Consider the following 19418-nt stretch of genomic DNA (forward strand, 5'->3'; position numbering starts at 1 on the left):
TTTTTCTGTACAGCAACTCTGTTTACCATCACTTGCACTACAGTGCAAATAACTCTTACTCCAACCCCTTATGTTGTAAAGAAAGAGAGAAAGTCTTGGCTTAAAGTCACACGCCGATGTCATTTCCAGTAAAGGTATCGAAAAATTTTTTTTCCCCATCATCAGCTAAGGATTCTTCTGATCATTTCTGCACCATGGCTGCTGTGTGCAATGAGGTCTCTGGCTCTGATGACTGGTTTTCATGGCTTCCTGCTTGCCACAAAATGCTTCTTGCTTTGCTCTGCCATGCTCAGTTCCAACCACTGCTTTATCAAACAGCACAGCACTCACCTTGTAATCTATTTAAAACTTTGTTCTTGTTTTCACCTGCAATGACATTATATTAACATGAGCTTCTCCTTCTGTTGTAGTGAGGAAAACTATTTGTTCCATCAACCTTAAAGCTGTAAGGTAGTTTGTAGCTCTCTAGTCACACAGGGGCAGCCATGAGAGTGATCTAGCTGTGTGATTACTGCTCATTCTATGTATTGCTTTATCCCTCTAAAGTAGAAAAAATAATCTCTTTACTCTGTTTAGACGACCATGTGAAAGTGAGCAGGGACAAAAAGCAGAACACACACACCCTTTATATAAAGGTATTGTAAATACTTACCATACTCCTCATAGGCCTACTCGTCAGGCAAATTATGTCCTTGACATAATATGTTCCTAGAATACCCTCACTGTTGTCCAGTTCAGGCCGGAACTGGTTAGCCTTTGGTGCCTCTGCCACTTCCTGTGACAATTCACTTGGGTTACTGTTCAGTATAGATCTATCTATTCCTGATTCTAATTATGTCAAACTGCTTTTTAGCAAAAGAGAGCCTCTCTTACACAAGATGACAGCATTTCTAATAGACGTATCATTCTAGCTGGAAATTTAGCAGTACAGCATCTCTATTAGCGAGCTACTAAAGAAAGTCCTAAATAATTTTTTGTTCACTGTGTTTCCAACACTATGTATGATTTGATTGTAAGTGAAAGAGTATAAAACAAAGTGGTCATACTTTATCCTAAAGAGCAGAAACATTTTATTCGTTCAGGCTTGATTTATAATAATTTTAGAACGAAAAAGCATGAACATAACAACTATGAGGACAGTCATACAAGACATATGTCGCTGTCCTAAAGGAACAATGTTTTTTACCCATCTCCTTTAGCTCCACTATCAGATTTGCACACAGATATTTTCTGCAAAAGCTGTAGAGTATAGTGTTAATGTCTGTGCAGCTCATAGACAACTGATGCTCCAAAACAGTTTGGTTAGATTACATTACTTAGTGTCTTAAAAGATTACAGTCGCATTTGCATAGCTTCATCCCTGCTCTCTTTCAGCAGTTGCATTCATGTATCATGGCCAGTAAATATTATTCTCTAAGTATTGTGTTAGGTTAAATAAAAGAATTGATTAAAATTATGTCTTCAAGTTATTTACAGTAGTTGTATATTTTCTACTGAGAGACCTTGTATTACAATAAAATCAGACAGAATTGTCAGCTATCAGCCAATTCTGTCAAGCTTGAATTCTCATGTTTTTTCTCAGAGGGCTATAAAGAACAGATTTACACAGTGACATTGGGATATTCTAATTCAAGTTAATCTAAAATATTGCAGTATTTAATTTCACAAATATTCATAATAACTTTGAAAATGAAGTAGAAAAATCTTGTTTATGTTTCAGTTCTTAGAAATGAACTATTAAATGTGTGTTCTATAGGTAAGTAGTATATATACCATATTATAACAGTAATTATATTCCTAACTAGCTTCTGAAGTTGTTTTCACAGTCTCCAAACTGATGATCAGGTAACTTTGCTCACTTGATACCTTACAGCAACATGAATCATCACTGCTGCTGGTTTTGTTATTCACTGTGACCTGATGCTATCCCTAAAACAAAATTTATTTACCACGCCTTTGAAATTAAAGACAGCTTTGCTTCATTTTGTTTGGAAGAATCTATTAATTTTCCTTCCTGACACTTATGTCATAAATGCATTGGCAGTTTTTCAATTCCAGTGAAATGTACAAATGCAGCACAGCTATATTCTGGGGTGCATTAAAAAGAACGTGGCCAGCAGGTCGAGGGAGGTGATCCTCCCCCTCTACTCTGCCCTGGTGAGGCCTCATCTGGAGTACTGCGTCCAGTTCTGGGCTCCCCAGTACAAAAAAGACAGGGATCTCTTGGAAAGAGTCCAGCGGAGGGCCACGAAGATGGTGAAGGGCCTGGAGCATCTCTCCTATGAAGAAGTGAACTGGGTCTGTTCAGCCTTGAGAAAAGATGACTGAGAGGGAATCTAATCCAGGTTTATAAATATCTGAGGTGTGGGGGCCATAGTGGTGAGGCCAGTCTCTTTTCAGTGGTACGTCGAGACAGGACAAGGGGAAATGGACATAAGCTGCAGCATAGGAAGTTCTGCACAAATGTGCGCAAGAACTCCTTCATGGTGAGAGTGACGGAGCACTGGAACAGGCTGCCCAGGGAGGTGGTGGAGTCTCCTTCTCTGGAGATGTTCAAGACCTGCCTGGATGCCTACCTGTGCGACCTGGTGTAGGGAACCTGCTTTGGCAGGGGGGTTGGTCTCGATGATCTCTGGAGGTCCCTTCCAACCCCTACAGTTCTGTGATTCTGTGATTCTATGATATTCTCTTTTCTTGAAAGCAAAATTTTTAGATTGCAATTCTACTTATATATTTCATATATTTAATAAATATTTCAACTAAATTTCAAACCAAAAATAGTCATACAGAAATTGTATTATTTCTGAGAATGGATACAAATATATGGGATATTATAATGCTACCAAGTAGAATCTTCAGGATGATTCTACTCCATGCCCTTACTAGGGCCATCTTTCTTGATGCATCGCACCTCCTCTTTCATACTTCCCATTCACATTAGGAACACATTCCTAGCAGAAGATAACCAAGAAAAGAAAACACTTTGTTTTGAATGTATCAGTTTTATAACTAGGTCAAAATATATTCCCAAAATATATTAAAATTGGTGTTAACAATTCTTGTCTCAGATATTTAAAAATGTTAAGTAAGCTCAGGGAACTTTAACAACTTTCTGATAATTCAGCAAGTTTTTTTAAGCAGGTTTCTTAGTTTCTTCCAGCTTGCTGAGTATTGGGATATTTGAATCATTCAGCTTCTTTAACTGAATTATTTTGCACAGCACTATCCAGATTTTGCAGTATCAACAGCTCATCATGAAACAGAGCCAATGCAGCACCAGGAAATAGCTAAAGCAGGAGAAGAGATAGATTATTTTCCTTTTATACACATACTCCTTAGAAATCAGTGACAAGGGTAAAGAATCCAGAACACTTACAAAGTTTTACTATAAAAATGTTTTGATAGAATGCATTTCATATTTGTGAAGTTCTCCATAGACTGTTGAAGGCTCACTAGTAACAGCTGCCAAAACCTAAATTTTAGACAGTTTTGCTGTGCTTGACTTAACCCTAAAAGGATTTTTCAAAGGATAGATTTAGAAGACATCTAACAGTTAGACTTGAAAGTAGAAAGATTTTTTTTTAAATCCACATCATTTAACTGTGCCTTCTGAAAAGGTTTTTCCCTCTGCTTAGTTAACATTCATGTTTAAACTCATTGATGGTTAACACAGCGAGCACTTCTCTACATTGTGAGCATGTGCATACAAGTCTACAAGATAAAATAATTTTGCATGCAAACTGCCTTCTACTAGGAACAGACTACAATTCAGATTATTTCCCTGCAGGATCTCACAATTTCATAATTCCATACAGTTATACAGTCTTGTAGAGTATGTGGTTGAAAGAGGATAAGATAGAAACATTACAAGAGACATAAAGATAACATACCCTATCTTACATGTGAAACTCTCTTTACTCTTTTTAGTTTTCAGTGCTGTAGCTTTTAACGCTTGTAATATTTGATTGGTCAATCTGCAAAAAAGAAAGGTTATTTTACATAAAACTTGGGATAATCAGACCCATATCTTTCTGTATGGAAAGTCCAAAACACAAAATTTTCTCACAGCTAGAGAATCCTTCTCAGAGTTCTGGAGTGGACAATGTCATCTTTGCATTTCTCTCAACTACCTGGATTTTGTTCATTTTATGGGAGTATTTCATAAAAGACATGTTCCTTTTCTTTTTCTCAACATTTGCTAGAACACCATATGGCTACTAAACTTTAAAAAAGAACTCTTTCTTTTGTTTAAATTGAAATAAGAGAGGAGAGAGATGAGTTCTGCTCATCTGTAATAAGGAAAACATGGAGATTGAAAAGTATTTGACATTACTTACTGCCATGTTTGCTAGAGTCAAAGACCAATAGCAGATGGAGTTTTTTTTTCTGTGTTTAAAGACTTTATTGTTCAGGAGGAGGACATGAAATATTTCCATGAAGATGTCAAAGGATGGCAGGATAGTCATTAATTCCAGTGTTCAGAATGGGAAGAGAAAAAAGCAGTCTGGAATGCTTGTAATGCTGCAGTGCAAACACGACTGGGATAGCAGAACAGAGAATACTATAGAAACAGGGAGCATGAGTTAACTCCTTTTTTGCCACCTTGCTTTTTTCCATTTTAAGCAGTCTAGCTGGGAGAACAAGACTGTGATATGATATGTGATCTTTGGGAGAGATTTGTACAGTCCAAGAACCAGCTCTAAAATATCTTCAAGGTATTCTGGCATGGCTGAAAGCTCCTGTCTGGTAAAAAAGAGTTCACGAAAACAAGGCAAGTCCTTACACTGAATAACATCATCCAAGAGATCTGTTTGATAGATACGCTAAAATACAGAACTGCATTAAGACTTACAATCTGACAATTCTATTAAAAGAAAAGAAGGAGATGTGAGCAGTTATTACTTGCATTTTTTGCCTTGTTTTAAAGGCCAGACAACATTGAGATGTGATCATTTCAGTTCTAATGAGAACACTGACATTGGCAATCAGTGTCTACTAGCTTTTATCATCAGACAGGTATTTCTTGTTGAGAACTTCATGCTTTACAAATGCACTTTCATTAGCACAGATTCTGAGTGCCTGCCAGTAATACTCCAGGAGATGAGAGTGTCATCTGCTACATGGTTTTTTTCTTCTCATCATCACCCTAAAGAGGAAATTGTTCATGAAGTAAAATTGTTTTGTCTGGAAGATTTTACTTCACCATATGTACATGCTACAATGTCCTTGTATTAAGCAGAGTCAGGTCAAAGATATGATGGCTCTTAGTTCCTGTAGGAGTTCATTTCACGGTCTGGCACCAGAGTTGAAAAATCCTAGTCTCCTGTAAGGACTCTGAGCCTTTGGGTGAAAAGCTGTATAAATAGCCAAGGGTCTGCCAACGCTTAAATATACTGTTTAGTAATACCCTATGATTTTGAGCTTACCGATCTAACTAATTTTTGTCCTTCAGTTAATGATCAACTGTTTCTTTTTTTATTCTTTCTCAAACAAAAAAGATTCAGTGAGGATATTCTACTTTAGATCAAAGCTTCCAAATAACTGGATATGCAGTGATGTGGTGTGATTCAGGCTATCAGGCTGTCCTTCAGAGCTACTGGTTTGACAGCCCACAGTACATATGTCCAAGAGTATTGTTTTACAACTTGACATTCATTTTGGTTTTCTCCACTGTTTTTTCCAGGAGGAAAATATACTTCATAAGCTTAAATGGCTGAAAAGGCCAAAAGAACTGGGGAAGGAAAGAGTTTCAAGGTTCTAAAATAAAGGCAAACAATACAGGTGGGTCCAGAGGAGGGCTGTGAAGATGATTAGACATCTGGATCACTTCTCCTGTGGAGAAAGGTTGAGGGAGTTGGGCATGTTCAGCCTTGAGAAGAGAAGACTTGAGGGAGACCTCATTGTGGTCTTCCTGGTTGGTCCTTGGGTAGTCTGAGCTAGTGGCTGACAACCCTGACCATGAAAAGGGGCTTGGATCTAGATGATTTCTAAGGTCCCTTCCTACCTAAGCCATTCCATTATGTTATGATTCTGTGATTAGAAGGAAATGGTAACTGAATAAATACAGCAGTCACACTTCTTGCATCTCTTTTCATGCCAAACACTCGCTTACTGCAACCTACTTCCATTGGTTTACTTATAATTGTGACAGTGCTCTATGGAAATAAAGGTAGAATATTCGTTTTTAGCACAAAGCAGTTGCTGAAATACATGAAGAAGAATTTCATATTAAGACACTTGGATGGGTATGATGAAGAACTAATGAACTGCCAAAATTCAGAGCAAAAAAATAGAACGGTTTTTCTTATATTGATCCAAAATACTGCAATTGTGAAGAAATATTGGGATATAAATACATCAAAGTCACTTTTCAGCTGGTAGAAGCTGAGCTATTTCCTAACAAAGCAGGAAATTATTAGCGTTAGTGAGAAAAGGCAAATTAATCGAAAAGGATTGCAGCACACAGCAAAGCAGTAAAATATAAGCAGACCATGCAAAGTCAACTCTTCTCTCCTCATCATACCAAGTTTCATTGTGTTTAACAAGAAGTGAAATTCCAGTCTCCTAAATGTAGGCAGCACTCCAGGGTCAGAAAATTTATCTAGATGAAGTCATGCTCCTTTATCACCTCTGCTTGCTTCCTTCCTTCTTTATCTTGCAGACAGATTGAGTAAGAAACAAAACACTGTGATGTCTTCAGCAGGAATCCTGTTTAGAAGAACTTGCATGGTCAGTACACAAGTGGGTCAGATCTGCTGTACTCCTCATGTGCCCTTACTTTACATATGGAAATATAAGGCAGAAACACCAGATTTACTTAGCATGAGCTGAGATCTCTGGAAGACTGTGTGACACCCCTTAATATGCACATCATATGGCATCATTCCAAACTCATAACAGGTGTCTGATTAAAAGAGTGAATCACCTGGATCTACTCTTTTCTCCCTCCAAGAAGAGGTTCAAATTTCTATGTTGAGGATAGGAATTATGCATTTCTTTTCTTTATATATCTGAAAATATAGCTTGAAAAATCAACAATGAAATAGAAATACATCACGGTCACAAGTAAAATGAGTTTAATAGTCTTCTTTTCTTCTGAATATTTAATTGATTTATGAATTTATACTATTGAGAGTTTAAATTTGGAATATGTAATTTTGAATAAATACCAATATTTTACTATTACAGTCTGTTAACAGTTTTGATGGAAATCACTTTAATGAAAGATCTAGGGAAAATGAAGTAATAAAGAATTCATTTTTTTACAACTTTTCATAGCCAAGAAACACAAGCATATTGTGAGTTTGTTTAGGAAGAAAAAGTAGTTGGACAGAGGCATTTTTGGCTGATATTCTGAGTTTGTAAGAGAGAGGAACACAAGAATAGGAGACATAACAGAAACAAGAGAGTAAAAAAAAATCCCCAAACCACAGTAAGTATTTTCACCTTGTGTTTTGAAAGATGCCTAGATAATGAACATGGAAACATGGCTCCAGGCTCCATAGCAAAATAAGACACCATCTCTTAAGCACTGTTAGTGGTTAAGTGTACTGTTGACATGCTATTAGCTCAGCGTTAGCCAGTTTGGATGCTCTCAGGCACACCTGCACACAGTTATCTGTAAGCTGCCTGCGAGCATTTCTGCAATCATTATACCTGCTGCCTAGGAGTTGTCTGTATACACTGGAGGCAAGCAGAACTGGAAATGTGCCATGCCTCTCTGGCTTCTCCATATGCTGGTATTGACATAGCCAAACAGTACAGTAGCGTAGTCCTGAAAAAACTCAAAAGCTCTACTAGAGGAAAGTATTCTAGTTGGGTGCTGACTGTCTGAGATTTGGTGTAAATGATAAGGGATTTTTAAAAGTAAAAATAGATGGATAAAATAACCTGAAATGAAAGCAAATTCACTTTAAATACAAACTAATCTGAAGGCAGAAGAGATAAAGAGGAGCATGTGTAAATACCAGTAAGAGTGATGGCTATATTGAGATATAAGAACTACTTCCTCTGATCTCTTAAGAGCAGTGAGCAATAACGATGTTTGGCTGTCATAAGTGAACTCTGTACTTTATAATGCACATATTGTGCAAATGTGTCCACATACTGCTATAGGGGGAGTGTAACAACCTTCTTGCACAGGCTCTAAAGCTATTCTGCTTTAGAGATGGCACGGCCTACACCCAGGCATGCAAGATGTATCTTGCCTTTCTCCAGCTCGGCTCCTACTTGTGTGCTAGCAGAAAACAAAGGGATACCATATTCTGTATAGTGATTTTAAGGCATGTAATTAATGTACTTCTGTTTACTAGATAAACAAGCGCTCCCATAAGAGTGAACTGTGTTCCTTTGAGTGGAGTAACAAATAAACAAAATAGACTGACTGTTTAATCAAGTTATTGCCCTAACGATACCCTCTCAGGCACAAACACTGGTGGGTTTGAGAGCCAGCTTCAACGTCGTTGACTTTCGATTATGTTACAAAGGCCATTTATTTACTCAGATTTCTCCCCTGAGAAGAGCTGAATGAGCAGACTTATACCCTCTGATCACAGAGGAAGGTTTATGGCATTCTTGTTACTTTGATTGCAGTTATTATTCCATAGCTTTTGTTTTTTTAGTTTACTTATAAAAATATTATTTTTAAAAATGAACTCCAGCTCACTAACCAAACAGATTTTTTTAAGTTATGCCTATTTTTATTCTGGGTTTAGGGATTTAGACTGTAAGTAAAATTCCAATAAAAAAGTAGGTATTAATTCAACAAGTTGTCTGATTTCAGCTCAGTATGGTGTACTGGGAATTCAATGAGCCAACATGAATATCTGGCCAGTCATATTCAAAAAGAGACACAGAATGCTCATTGGAGGAAAAAAAAAAAAGATACATTGTTTTGAAAAAATAATTTTTATCATGTAATTGCTATCATAATATGTTAAACAAAATAGCTTTATTTACAAGGATTGCTTATCCCTTACATTATTTTTAAATAACGCTAATCAGAAGGTAAGCAGTCCTCAGTGATTATCTATTGATAACAGTGCCTCAGCAGAAATGTGAGCCCAAAGAAATTAATACTTCACTCTATCAGAATAAACACCACAAGAACTGAATAAGTCTTCCTTTAGTACTTTTTGGCCTGTGCAGGTCTAAAGATTGAAGCTAGTGTTTTAAGGCATAAGACAAGAAACTAGAAGGCAAGCTTGTAAAAAGGTGTTGATATGACTAATGAATGAAGGGGCAGCTTAATAACACAGACACCAAGATCAGCCTTCATGGAATATACTGGTCCTTGCTCGGCACACCGCCTCTGTCCTGCAATAGGCTGTTGTTGTAATGTCTACATCTGGAGGAAAAGATACAAAATCTTTTCATGCCAAGCTTCTTATATCACTCACACTTTCATTATCTCTTCTCTTCTAATATAACTTTGGCTGCATTTGCTTTTTATTGCTACAGTAAATGGCTCATGATTCTTAATTAATGATAGTACAATGATCCTTCTCCTGTTCATGAAAAAAATAGCTACTCTTTCAGATAAGAGCAATATTAAGAACAACAGTGTTATCCCCAAAGTTTCTTCTCCTTAGTCACTGCCATTTTCCTCTCATTTGGACACTGTGTTACATCTATTTTTTCTTTACTAAATGTTAAAGCAGCTGGTCTTAGTGTGACTCTTGCCATATCTAGAGTGGGCAACTGCTGAATGTATGGAGAAATCACGGCACAGCACATCAGTAAGACCTAAAGCTAGAACTTTACTAGCTCCTTGTCACATTTTCACCATTTCACAGAATGTTCTGGAAAGTAGTAGCAAGCTGCCTATTTACCATTCTGTAAGTTTTACTCCATCAGAATTGGGACCACACTTGCTTTTAGCAGGGCAAAGCAAGGAAAATGTGTATCTTTTTTTAAAAAAAAATATATATATATATATAATGTGATAATGTATTAACGAACACATTCAATACTGAGATAAATCATCAGAGAATCCTGAAGTATTCTTCACCGGTGCATCTGAAGGGGGATATGAATATATATCGTCCTTAAATCCAAACTGAGGATGGCTCAGAGTGGAGTCCCATAATTTGACCTCATCAACAATTTTGTCACATAATCTGTTGCAAATAAAAGAATCCAAACATCTGCTTGTCACTGATTATGTAAAACGAATAAGGAAAAAAAAAAAGTCAGAGACTTCCCATAGCTTTTGAAAGTGGCATGTTTTTCTGCGACTTCCTATACAGAATAATGCTCCGTATTGGAAGGTCGGCCTTTGGCATAAGGCTTTTAGTTATGGTCTCTTCTGCTGATCTCTAATAGCTGTCAAGCAGAGAATAAGTTGGGAATTTGTTCTGCACATTTGCTGAAAGATTATGGGTGAAATCCAGTGGTTCTTCCCGCATTCCCTTTTTTACTAAAACAAGTATCATTGCATAAGCTGCTAATGAGGTCATATCATAGTTGCTCTGTTATTTTCAGACATTACAGGAACCACAGCTCATTCTGTCCTTTTTGTAATGCATTTTGTGCTGGTTTAGCTGTGAAGGCACTATGTCTGACCAAATTTCATGCTGGCATGGGAGAGTTATAATAACAAACATTGTATGAATGTAAGAAAACATGGTACATTGCTCTTTTTTGTACAGTACCTGTTATTTCATTCAAAGAGACCTCATGTCTGGAAGACATGTAGTTCAGCATCACTGTTTTTCTTAGATTTTTTATATTCAACTTTATCTTAGTACTTGCACGTGGTCCTATTCTATCAGTAAGTCCTATATGAAAGAGCTGACTCTAAACATAATGTGAAAATGTTCACATGAGATGACACCAGTGTGTGTATGGCCAAGTGCTAAAAGAAGTGGGTAATTATCATTACTTATAATGGATTCCATTTCACAGGATGAGAGTAGGTAAAAATATTTTATCCATATGTTTGTTTTTATTTTCCAGAGGGGGGATTGCTAGCCAACAAACCTACTGGCAACAACTTGGCACAAAATTCAAGGGGCTATTCCAGCTACATCTGATCAATCCTTACCACGAAGAATGGATATAAAATAGACTTCGGGGGATTGCGGGTGTCTTTATCTTCTTTCATTCCTGCTAGATTACATATACTGTCTTTCACACTGGCTAGTTTTCAAGTATGGAAAGACGAGACATTTTATTGGAACTGTTTGTGTTATATAAGCAGAAAAGAAATATTTAGGAAGGAAAATAAGCAAATACTGTATTTTCTTAGATTAGCTTTACTTGTGAATTTAGTGTATGCAAGAAAAGATTTGTTCACTCACATTTAAAAAACATTGCTTTGAAGACAAAAAAATTGAAGATACATATATGTGTCTGATGTTCCCAGGATAGTATGTCCAATTGCAGCCATCTATGTCCAGGGATTCACTCGATCTAGACAAAACAAAGGTCAAAACCTATCAGACCCATTAATGAGTCAAATTTGTTGTTCTCATTCTTGTTTTATGATGACAGTTCAGAAGTTGTGTTCTTCACAGTTTTTTACTTGGGATCACAAATACACGGTGCAAGTTGGTACCACCATCACGTCTGCTAGGAATTAGGCATGCTTGCAAGCATTGTTCCCATCCTTGAATAATGAAAAATTTCAGTCTCTAGGGCACTTAATTTGACACTTTTGATGTGATTCATGTTGGCTTTTAAAAGAAAAAGTAACAGTAATTGGAAGTTTTAGGCAATAAAAATAACTACAGTTCAAGCAAGAACTTTAGAGAACTTGAGAAATATGTCTCTGACCATTTAGGTTTCGGCTTTAAACCATCCAGGTACTTCGTAAATTGTTAGTTTTTATTCACCACAGTAATTTCAAATGAGTCTATTTCCTCTGTTAAAACTACAGTAAAATGTCTTGGCACAAAAATAAAAGACATCAACACACAAAAAAATGTGTGAGTAGCTATTTGTATTAATGAAAAATTTCTTATATATAAAAAGCTTACACTGCAGTTACTGTCATTTTCTGTTATACTGTCCAGTAGAGCTATTTATAATAGGGATGCTTCAGACTTTCATTGCAGTTTAAATTATTGTGCTTTTCAGTTACTCTGAAGAAATGAGATCTTTGTATCCTCCAATGTCACTCATCACTAACCTTGAATACTTACACATTTCCTAGAGTGTTTAGCATTGTATCAAGACTAATGCCCCTCTTAAAGAGACAGGAATATTTAAAATGAGATAAGCATAACAGAAATATCTGAACTGTGGCAAATCCACCAGCAGCTGGACTATGATTTGGTGAAGACCACATGTTGTTGTCCCTAACTGTACCTTTTTTGTCACAAGTCATTACTTTCCATCCTCCCAGTATTTCCTTTCTTATCAGTGCTTGATACTTATCATCCAAATGAAGTTCTATAACAAGTGGTACTTTTTATTCCTCTACAAAGCAGCAGTTAAAAAATATTTAAATTCCTTGTATTGCCTTCACAATCCAACTTAAATATGACTGATAGTTGTATGGGAACTGGTGAGTCACAGCCTGAACCACTGATTGATCACCTGAGGAAAGGACTGAGTCAGCCACGGGAGCACAGGTGAAGGTGATTCACCTCTGTGACTGGAAGACCCCATTTCAGGGCTGAGTGGTGGTGAGGAAGAATCTTTTTCTGGAGATCCCTCCTCTGTGGAGTCTTTCCTGTGAACGTGGATCTTTAGAAACAGGTGAGCATTCCTTCCTTGTTTGTTTCTTTTCCCATTTTCACCACGATAATCTTTCCTGCTGTAACACCAACTGTAACAATAGTACACAAGCACACTGTAATTAGCTTGTCATTTTTAACAACTTGAGGCTCTAAGAAAAGCATAAAACTCATTTGTACTTGAGCCCCTGTATGTTGAACAACTGCCTTCAATCTGCTAAGGAGGCACTCATCTGCAGCCTGAAGCACAGGCCTTCATGGTTCTATATATTTTTATTTATTCAGCTGTATGTTGGTTAGCAAATCCTGACTGGCTTTTCCTCAGCCTTCACATCTTTCAGGAAACTTTGAGATAGTATCTGTAGTTCCTAAAGGAATAAATATTTTTGGTATTTTATATCTGTCATAGTTGTTTCTAGATCGATCTGTATCTGTAGCAGGATGACATAGGCTCACTTGCCCGTGGGAAAGGGAACAAAAAGGGGGGAAAAAAAACTTACAAAACAACAGCAGTGATTTGCAGAGGAAAACTAATTTACTAATTAGTATGGCAGAAGTAATAGTTGGGATTGAAGTGAATAAATAATAAATTAGAGTTTCTGGAAACCAAGGTTCTTGCTCTGATCAGCCAGCGAGGAAAGAGATGCAGTCTCATGACTTTCAGTCAATTTTATCTTTCCAACTACCTAGGAAATGGAAATGGAATAGCAAAGTTTTCTGGGAACTGTAGCACATTTTTTTCTCTTCTGAGGTTCACAGTGCACTATGTGATATGATGATGTAGAATACAGATAACAAAAATCATAAAACCAGGACACCAGCCTTTGCATTAATTAGGTGCATTTCAGGTTGCTTTTAGAGGTGGCTCTTGATAAGTGCAACTTTCTTTTGTGTGTGTGTGCTTTTTTTGTTGGGCTTGTTTTGTTTGTTTACTTATCACTTAGAAACCTTTAGTGCTTTAACCTTGGATTCATATCTTCAGATGGTATTTTAAGTTTTCCTTTCTTCCCAATGACAACTAATGAATGAAGTCGGGAAAATTTTAAAAAGTGTGGGGCGAAATGCTTATTCGTTTCTATACAGACATTAGGTAATCTAATTAGCATTTCCCCCTAAGGGAAAGAAGTCCTTTCATAACCATTCAAACACCATTCTGTGGCCATTTAGCAACTTTAGATTTAAGCAGGTATGTCTTTTATGAAATAATGCAGAAGGTCTTTCAGAGGACATAAAGTGTGCTTTTATAAAAACTTACTATTTATATTTTGCAAATTAAGCATGTTTACTACAGTGTTGCATGAAAGGAGAAAAGAATAAATCTTTGTGAAAATAACTTATTCTCTGAACAGTAAAATATTGAACTTTTTGTGCTTTTTATATATCAACCAGAAAGTCTCATGCAGAGGGTAGATAGCTGCTGATACTCTCTCACTGCTGTCACTGATATCAATCACAATGGAGATGTAAAAACTGATGAGAAACAGGAAATAATATAGCTTCATAAATATCTGAGATTTCCTTACATGACTACAAGAAAAACTGTCTAAATCTCGCTTTCATTGATTTTATTTAGTGTTGTAGCTAGTGATCAGCTGAAAGAAACTTGGGTAAATATTACTGCTAGACAAATACATATTTTCTGTTCCACTTGAAAATATTTTTTTCTATCTTTTATATGCTTTACTAAAAATTTTCTAGGGTTCTGGCACTAGTTTTCAGATAGTGAAATCAAATCAGTGTTAATTAAAAAGTTCATAATGTTATTGTGTGAAGAGTCTCAGAATACAGATAATCAATAAAAAAGGAAGCTTGCATTTCATGTGACATTGTGAAGTTTCTTATAGATAATTTCATGGAGTGATTTCATTCATGTGTGATTAGCTTTTGCTTGTGTGATACTATGCAATATAGTTGTATGGGGACTCTGTGTGTACATGGTAGGGAATTACTGCTTTTTTTTTTTCTTTTTTTTTTTTTTTTTTTTTTTTTTGATTCCTCCATCTGTTATTTCTCACTTGAATAGAAAAACTTGGGATTAGTACTTTCTTTTTGTGGCAGTGCTTCCCAAGATAGTTATAATGTCTTCTTTAGATTTTAGCAAAAGTAAAAACCAACACTGAAGGCACCATCCCAGCTTATCAGCGAGACATTTAATTTGATTAATTTGTTAACTGGTCAAGTGGTAATTGGTTGACATTCTAAGCTTTCAAGAAAAGTTGGTTGCTGCAGTTGAGTGGATGAGTGAGTGAAATTTTTTGCTTTCACATTAAATACAGATCAAACGGTGTTTAGTACAATGCTAGTACTTTAGATTGATACATGCCAGAAATAGACTTTCAGAGCTGTGGTTGGAACCCAGAAGCAGTCAGCTAAGAGCAGAGGAGTTTCTTGTGAGCAAAGACTTTGAAGAAGACAGCACATTTAAAAGACAGAAGACTTAGAGGTATGAAATGACAGCAGGCCGGAACAGCTGTCAGGAAAACAGTTCCTGTATCACAGCACTCTGCATCCCTTTCCCAAATAATGGATTACTTTGAGATGACAAGGGATCCCAAAGTATCTTTGGGATGATGGGTTTCCAGGGGGAAAAAAATAAAATAAAATAGGAAAGTAGAGGGGGTGGGGGGGGAGGAGGGAAAGAAAGAGAAAGGTAGTAGAAAAGCAGAATTCTTCTCTGAATTACAAAACTTAATCCAGTTTCCTTGGATGTATAACACAAGCAAGGCTGTATAGTGGTCCCCTTGTTTCTGAGGCAGCTGATACCAAATGCTGTCTGTAATAAAGGACCTTGTGGCAAATACATAGCTACTCAATAATATAGCTTTAAGAATTTACTTCTTTCCAGTAGACATAAGACTACAATTTAACATCTGTTTTCAAGCTGAACTTTTATTTACTAATGGGTAGGCTTGGGTTGGGTTGTTTTGTTGGTTTGGTTTTTTTTTCAGTTGTTTGTTTGTTTTCCTGCTCTTTTGTATTTAAATCAGGAAGTCTTTCATCCATATTTCTCTTTTGAATTTTCCCAAGCTTTTCATTGCACTGGTACCTTGTAGTGAGAAGTTCCAGTGTTTGACAACTTGATTTGTAGAGATGATTTTTTTTTTTTTTTTAATTGGCTTGGAGTTTAATTTGCTTTCAAAGGATGACATCATCTTCAGTGGGAATGGGAGCTCTTTTGGATCTATCTGCCTCCAGTTAGCTCATTATTTTGAATCACTAACTGAATCTCTTCTATTTCCCTCCTTGCTAAATAAAGGTGTCCCAGGCTTTTTCAGTCTTTATATGGAAATTTTTCTGTACCTCTGCATTTCTTAGGCATTTCTATTAATACAGATTTAAGGACCCATGTATTTAATCTAGAAAAAAAAAAAATGTGCCTGAATTCTTGATAATAAAATCAAGCAAAAAGAATCCCAGCTTGTTCAGATATTTACTTACAAATCTGATATCTAATTCTGTTGATTGTTCAGATGTTATTTCCTACATTGCCTTTTCTTTTCTGTATCTGACAGATTTCACCCTGGGTTCAAATCTCCATTTCCATGCACAGCCCACACTTGGGCAGATGTTATCAGGATAAACCCAATGTTGGGGAATTAATTTTCTCCTACATACACTATCAGTGTATGATAGGAACATAAGTGTTTCATTGCTTTCCACACTGAAGAATACCTGTAAAGTCCAGTCCATACTGCGATTGTTTTTTCTCCCCCCACCTCTACAAGCACAGTGCTCAGCAGGGGAAATTGTCAGTAAATAACTGTTGAGCACGGCTGAGCATGGCATTTCCCTACAAGAGCTATGTGGTCTGTTGTCTCTGTGAGCTTTTCATATACTAATTAGATTTCTGTTTCGCTTTGGTGGTGATGGTAGCATTCCTCATGAACACATTACAGTATTTTTTAATCAACATTACACAGATCAAAATCATCTTTTATCACAATTGAAATTACAGTGTTTTGAGTTTTCTTTTTCTTCTGTTAGTTTGTTTTCCTGAAGGGCAAGAGGAGATTGTCCTTTGGCAATCAAAAAGAAAGATTTATTGCTATTTCCTCTTTCTTGCCATGTCACCATAATCTTTGTATTTTACCCATTGATTTCCATGCCAGTTCTTTAAGCTCTGATGCATTATCATTTCTTTTCGCTGATATCACTGACACCACATTTTGTTTTCACTGGAATCTTTGAGAATTACTGAGTACAAAGAGGCTACATTTTCTTGGGAATTCCCTGAACTGGAACTGATTAGAAGCTAGAAGAATATGAGATTTATGGCCGTCCATTTACGGCTATATCTGGGTCAGAAATGAGTTGGGTCTCACTAGATTAATCTGAGTCTAGCCTTAGTCTAAACTGGATTGAAAATAGCTGTTCTTAATTTTGTATTGTGTTATCCTCCATTTTACAGTAAATTGTTTAGGGTAAAAATGCAAAATGCTTATATGAACTGGATGACAAGGGGGGTGGCTGTATGTGTGTAATCTGAAGAATGGGAAATTCCAGCACTCTGAACACCACCTTCTACCAAAGTACAGCTCTGGGAGGTGTACTGGCCTCCCTCAGCTGATTGGGAACTCAGTTTGTTCAGAGTATAGTCCTCCAGCATGTGCCCAGGGCCATGGCCCAGACCTCCCATAGCCAGTTCAGGCTCAAATTTTCTACCTCACAATTCCATTCGGCCGCTGTCAAACTGATTTGTGGTTAGTGTCTTCAGAGATATCTGAGGGATTTCTTTACCACGCATATACTCTGATAAAAAATAACAGGTTCTTGCAAATCTTTGCAAAGAAGTAAGGTGCCCAAGTCTGACTTCACTTCTGTGTGATTATCACCAGTGTACCAATACATCATGTAGGATTTTTTCCCACACTTGTGTTTGGAAATGAAAAGGATCTTTAGCGCTCCTTTTTTGCAACTCCCCTCATGACTTTTATATCATATTGTCAGTTTGGGGTGCTTTGCAGCTATTCCATTTGTCAATTGGAACAGGTTAGTGATAGGAAAATGATTCAAGACCACTGTCTAATATCCTGGAGATGGTAGCTGGCTGGAATGCACAAGAAACTGAGTCACAGAAGTCAGATGCAGAATCATAGAATAACCCCAGTTGGAAGGGACCCACAAGGATCATCGAATCCAACTCCTGGTTCCACTCAGGAAGCAATCCAAAATGGAAGTCCTAAACCACAATGGAGTTTACAGGACATCACAATTTGGAGGTTACAATTTAATATATATATGGCCCACAATGCTGCAATGCACAATGTTCTTTCATAGTTCCTTGAGGACCAAGTCCAAGTTTTTTCTAAAACACTAAACAGATTTTCCTTTGACCTAGTGCCTGATGGATCCAGTCAGCAATGTTAACTGAATGCCACCTAAATAATCTCAGCACAGCAAGTTTATAAAAATGACAGTGCCAGAAATTCTCTTCAATATGAGTGACAGAGACAATGTTCTTGCAGCACAGAAGAAGTGGACATGTTTCACTGCTCAGGCAAGATTGTATTTATTCCCTAATGTCTGCCAAATCATTCAAAACAAAAGAAGGCAGCTGGCAGGACTTCAAAAGGAATTCTGTGGATGAAGTAAGTCAAGCTGCACTGCTTTACCTGGCTAAGCTCTTGGAGACCAACAAAGATGAAACACGAAGCTTCTGGGTCAGCCAGGAACCTCTTTGCAATACTACAGATAGAAATTAACCTGCTCACTGCGATGTAACAAGCTATTCAAAGATGAAGTTGAAACTATATTGTTCTTTAATTTTGGATGCACATTCTCTGAGAGATAAATAAAAAGTGTGCTTTAGGTCTGAGAAGGAATATCTTTAGACAGAGCAAAAGAGCATGTACTCTTTATGGACTCTTGCTTGTTATAAAAATCTGGTAATTGGTCTCTTGTATGTTTATTCAGACTGCGGTTATTCCTAAGTTTTGAAATGTCTAGCTTAAAATAAAAAAAAAAAAGCAAAGTTTCTACATAATTAAGAGCAGAACAGGTCATGTTTTTATTTTCAATGAAAAATTTGAAATTTGGTTTAATTCTGAATTGGGTAACCTGGAATATTTTGAGACAAAAGTTGGATAGTCACTAATGGACTAAATATGCTCTTGGTGAACTGTGATGGTGAAAATAACGATGGTTCTGGTGGTGTTTAGAACCTATAGCAAATGAAGAGGAGAAAATACATTCAGACTTAAAAAGAAAAAAAAAAAAAAGAGATTAACTCAAAAGGCTTATGTAAATGTATTAATGTGGCCTATTGTTTGTTGCAATTACTCAGAACAAGCAAGAATTTATGGAAAAAGCATGAAGAGGATACTACTGCAGCTTCAGTGATGGCTTAGGACAAGGCATGGGGCAATTACTGACTGATGGAACAAGTTCAGATCCCAGAGCATAGAATCATAGAATCACAGTGATTGAAAAAGACCTCCAAGATCCTCCAGTCCAACCTCTGACCCTAATAAGGGCCACATCAAGTAGACTGGTAAAATCCTGAAGAAAAAACTAATATATTGAGAAAATGAATAGATAAAAACAAACGAATAGGAAAAAAAGTCAAAGAAAAATGTTTTGGAGCAGCAACCAATAGACAAGGTGATAGTTACTGTTGCTTTCTACGCACATGCACATGTGTCTATACAGCCATGCATGCATAATGCAAGTAAATATATACATGCATGCACTGTCATTTCAGCAGCGATGTTTTAGGCCAAATAATGAAAATTTTCCTGT

The 19418-nt window shown here is 36.7% G+C and overlaps 1 long non-coding RNA gene across 1 annotated transcript; it reads left to right on the top strand.

The window, feature by feature from the left end:
• Positions 1 to 12607: 12607 nt before the first annotated feature.
• Positions 12608 to 18651, top strand: LOC128091609 (uncharacterized). Its single transcript, XR_008211488.1, has 2 exons — positions 12608 to 12702; positions 18019 to 18651. It is a non-coding gene; the product is annotated as an uncharacterized LOC128091609 (long non-coding RNA).
• Positions 18652 to 19418: the final 767 nt, after the last annotated feature.

Source organism: Tympanuchus pallidicinctus, unplaced genomic scaffold (genome assembly GCF_026119805.1).
Source record: "Tympanuchus pallidicinctus isolate F22 unplaced genomic scaffold, pur_lepc_1.0 scaffold5, whole genome shotgun sequence".
Taxonomy (NCBI): Eukaryota; Metazoa; Chordata; class Aves; order Galliformes; family Phasianidae; genus Tympanuchus; species Tympanuchus pallidicinctus.